Source organism: Pinus tabuliformis, chromosome 8 (assembly GCF_031772625.1).
Source record: "Pinus tabuliformis cultivar Carrire ecotype Pingquan chromosome 8, CPIR1, whole genome shotgun sequence".
NCBI classification, from domain to species: domain Eukaryota; kingdom Viridiplantae; phylum Streptophyta; class Pinopsida; order Pinales; family Pinaceae; genus Pinus; species Pinus tabuliformis.
In genome coordinates, this window is record NC_142294.1 from 1,715,075,632 (window position 1) to 1,715,080,817 (window position 5,186).

Consider the following 5,186-nt stretch of genomic DNA (forward strand, 5'->3'; position numbering starts at 1 on the left):
GAGAAAGGGGGATAAGGGGTCCCCTTGTCGAAGTCCTCTTGTAGCATTGAACGTCGCTGATGGCGCCCCATTGAGCAAGATAGAGAAATTCGGTGTGGAGATCATGCTTAAGACCCATTTCGCCCATCTGTCACAGAATCCAAAGGCTTTAAGGATATTTTCCAGATAATTCCAGCTTAACCTATCATAGGCTTTTGACAGGTCTAATTTTATCAGCATTCCTTTTTCTTTCTTCGTTTTCAGAGTGTGGATTACTTCCTGGGCCACCACTAACCCATCCAAGATCTGTCTTCCTTCTACAAACCCAGTTTGCTCTGGGGAGATTATGCTTGGTAGAATCGATTTCAGCCTTTGTGCCACCACTGATGCCACTATCTTGTAGATAACGTTACATAAAGCTATAGGGCGAAAGCCTTCAGCTTGATCCGCTTGATTAGTTTTAGGAATAAGAGTCAGCAGGGTTGAGTTAATTCCTGGCCATATTCTTTGGTTGATTCTAGCTTCCTCCACAACTTCTAAAACTTCCTCAGCAAGAAAATGCCACCCTTCTTGAAAGAATTCTACCGTATACCCGTCCGGCCCGGGAGCTTTGTTCCTTTTCATGTTCCTGAATATATCCTCCACTTCTTCCATCGTAACTTTCCTCATTAAGGCCAGATTCTGATCTCTGGTTACCAGTTTTGGAATCTCCCTGCTTATCTTTGTTATGGCTTCTGATCTAGTATCCTGAGTTTCCTTTAATAAGTTTTTGAAATGATTGACCAGCACTTTTTCGATTTTTTCATGCTGGAGGAATCTCTGACCTTCTTGATTTTTTATTGAGAAGATTCGGTTTCTTTGTCTATGCTGTACCATCGCTTTATGGAAGAACTTAGTATTCTTTTCCCCTTCTCTAAGCCATTGAACCCTTGACTTTTGTCTCCATAAAATCTCTTCTTGTTTTCTTCTTTCTTCTAACTGGTTCAATATAATTCCTTCTTCCTTTGTTCTTTCTTCCTGTATGCCTTCTAGGATATCTATCTGCTGCAGCTCTTCCATTCTCTGCTCCAGGCGCTTTTTTTCTTCTAGAATATTACCAAATTCCTCTTTATTCCACTTTTTTAATTTATCCTTCATCTCCTTCAATTTGAGTTGAAAGGTGTGCATCTTATTTCTGCCTCTTTGGTCACTCTTCCTCCACCATTCTTCCAGTTTCTCTACTAGTCCTTCATTTCTTAGCCAAAAAGCTTCGAATCTAAAGGGTTTGTTGGGTGGTCTTTGCTTTAGATCTATTTCCATTTTAATCGACCAATGGTCTGATCCTGTTACCGGGAGAATAGTGGCTTCTATGAATACATCCTTCATCATTATTTGTTCAGAGATTAAGAATCTGTCAAGTCGAGATGCAATTTGGTTAGCTCCCCCTCTGCGGTTATTCCAAGTGTGGTTTCCATTTATGGTTTGAATATCGATCAGTCTTTGCTCCCTTATCAAGTCTCCGAACTGTTCCATTGCTTTATCCATTCTCCTCAGCCCTCCTCTTTTTTCCTCTGGGGTTTTGATCAAGTTGAAGTCCCCTCCTACGATCCATTGTTTTCCAGGGATTAGACTTCTCAATGCTTTTAAATTTTGCAGAAAGTTTTCCTTTTCTCCTTGGATATGTGGCCCATACACCCCTGTTATAATAACCTCCTCCATAGTTCCTATTATCCTTGTTGTCCTTGTTAGTATTCTTGGGAAGCTTATCCAGTTACTTAATTGAATTTCTTCAGGGTTCCAAATTATTACCAGACCTCCTGCGCTCCCGATCGCATCCTGTCCCATCATTTCATATCTGTTCTTGTTTCTATTCAGGATTTCTCTCATTTTCTCAGTACTTATTTTTGTTTCTTGTACTATCATTATGCTAGGTTTTTCTTTTTTTAGTCTGTCATTCAAATACCTCTGTTTGCCTCTGCTGTTGAGGCCTCTTATGTTCGAACTTGTAATGATCATCGTAACAGTTTCAGAGGGGATTGGAATACCTCTGAAAGAGGTATCACTCTTCCTGAATTAACTAGAATCTCTCCAACTTCTTGAATTGTTTCACTCATTGTTTTTCTACCTCTTTTTTTACCTCCCTTGCCAATGCTTCTCATTCCTAAATTTTGTGTTTCCTGCTTCACCATTTTCCCGTCTTCTCTATCTTCCATTATTCCTTTTTTCTCTTTATATCTTTGGAAAGCTTCTTTGTACATCTGTTTCTAATCCTTTGGGATAAACCTTGGGTGCGGACCTCAAAAACACAGGAATCTGGAAAAGAAAACGACGAAAAACTAAGGAGCGCGGGATAATCAAAGGGAAAGTTCTGACTGAAAGCAATGGGAACGGAGCAGGGGAGGGGATAGATCCCCTCCTACAAGGCAGTAATAACGGGGGAAGCGAGAAAGGAGCGGCAGAAGGAAGGAGATAGAACAAATGAAGGAGAAACTTCAGCAGTGGGAGCGCAAAGGAGAACGGGAGTAACAAGCAAATGTCTGCCGAGGGCGACGAACAAACCCAGGTTTGTAATTCCACCCAATAGATTAGAGAAATATAGAAGCTACATGAGAGATTATGCTTTGATCTGTAAGTTCGTAGGATATTTGCTAGCAGAGAAAGATCTACTTAGATGGATCCAGCAGAGGTGGAAACCAAAAGGACATGTGGAAGTAAAGTTGGGAGCGAAAGGATTTTTTACAGTAATATTCTCCAACCTAGAAGATAGGGAAAGGATCTTTGAGGAAGGACCCTACTTCATGAACAATGCTGGACTATTTATGAGGGAGTGGGTAGATTGCTACAACCCAGAGAAAGAAAGAATGTTAGCTGCCCCGATATGGATCAGACTTTTCGGCCTACCAACAGAATTTTGGGACCCAGAGATCCTTAAGGGCATAGGAAATGCGATAGGATCATTTGTGAAAGTGGAAGAATCGAAAAAGAGGGGAAGATATACAACATATGCTAGAATATGCGCGTACATGAACATCACAAAGCCACTCCCAGACACAATAGAATTGGAATATCATGACGAGATCTGGCACCAACCAATTGACTACGAACATATCCCATTTCGTTGCAGAAGATGCCATGAGTATGGCCATTTATATCGAGAATGTCCCATTACACTAACAGAAAAGGAAAGGGAAGCGGAAAATGAGAGGAGAAATGCAACAAGGAAAACATGAGAAGAGGAAGAGGACTTCAGAGAAGTGCAAAGGAAGAAAAAGAGAGGAAACAGCAAGACACAGACGGGCAAACAAAAAGGAACCCATAGTACAGAATCCCAAAATAAGTTTCAAATTATGCAGGATGAAGAAACAGAAACAGAGGCAAACGAGGAGGAGGAATCAAAAGGAATGGAAGTAATAAAAGAGACAATGTGATGTTGGACCACAAGACAATCTTTGACACAATGTGACCATGGTTGATTTTCATATTGAGACAATCTTTCTCAAAATGCAGCATTTGACCATGGTTGATGATGGTTGACCATGGTTGGCTATGATTGACCATGGTTGAACATGATGATATTATAAACCATAGGGAATAATAAACCTGAGGGATTGATATTATAAACCCAAGGGAATAATAAACCCAAGGGATCAATACTAAAACCCAAAGGGATTATGAACCAAAGCGAATAATATTAAACCCAAGGGACTAATATTATAAACCCAATGTATATAAACCCTAAGATAAATATTGTAAACAGTAAAATAGACATGGTTGACCATGGTTGGCTATGATTGACGATGGTTGAACATAATTGATATTATAAACCGAAGGGATTATTATTATAAACCCAAGGGAATAGTAAACCAAAGGGATTAATACTAAAATACCAAGGAATTATGAACCCAAGAGTATATTATTTAACCCATGGGACTAATATTATAAACCCAAGGTATAGAAACCTTAAGATAAATATTGTAAACACTAAAATAAACATGGTTGGCCATGGTTGATTTTCATATAAATACAATCCTTGTCACAATGCAATGTTGGACCATGGTTGACCATGCTTAACCTTGTTTCATTTTCATATCAATACAATTTTTGTCATAATGGGACATTCGACCATGGTTGAGCATGATTGACCATGGATGACCATGTTTAAATTTATAAAACATGGTTGATCATGCTTGATCAAGGTTGACCATGATTGACCATCGTTGACCATGATTATCATATTGAGACAATCTTTGTCATAATGCGACATTGGACCATGGTTGTGATCCGGACTTAAATAGGAATGCAACAAATTACAGAGATAACCATAAACACGGATATGCAACGGAAATAATAATTCATTTCATTAATGTAAAACACTGAAATATGCTTACAAACAGTGATGGAAATAAACTAGCTAGGGCGATGGTAGCTTATCTCTGAGAAGAGATGTGGTGGCTACATGCCTCTGAATTGTTCTGAACTGTGTTACAATGAGGCTCGAAGGCCTATTTATTGTTGAGAAACAATGGAAAACCTTTCACATCCCGAAACCTAACCCTAGAAGATGAAACACCAAATTATGGGCCCCGTTTGGGTAAATTGGTACATCAATTTCCCGGGGTCGTAACTTTGGCATACGATCTCCGTTTGACGCGTACAATAGCTCGTTAGAAAGATCTATCTGAGTACTACCACTTTGGGAGGCAAAATCAGTCCATGGACGTATGTTGCCCCAGATTTCCGAAAAATGTTGTTTAGGGCCTCAAAACGGCTCGAGAAGTTCAGGACCCAAAAAACTGCTAAAAATAGTAAACTATGCTACAATTTAGAAAACTGAAGAAGCTGAAAGAGACAGTTGTGGGGGTCCAAATGGGATAGGTGGGTGGCCACCAACATCCACCTGGATCATTCCTCCCCCCTTAGGAAGCAATGTTCCCCATTGCGTTGAGTTCCTCCCTAAGATGAGGAAGCTTCTGCTGAGATGGGTCTCTGATGAGTTGTTCTGCAATCTCTGATGTGTCCAGTAATGGTGGGAAGCATGGTCGATGACGGTACCCATTGAACAGTTGGTGCAAATGAAGGAATGGAGGAATGTTATGCGCCAAGGCATTATTCCCCGCAGCCTTGGTACTGGTGTAAGGACCATGTCGGAGTGGTCTGAGTTTCTGATGGGTTCTGGTAAGGTGTTCCCTCTGCATATGTAACCAAACTTTGTCGCCCACCTGAAACTT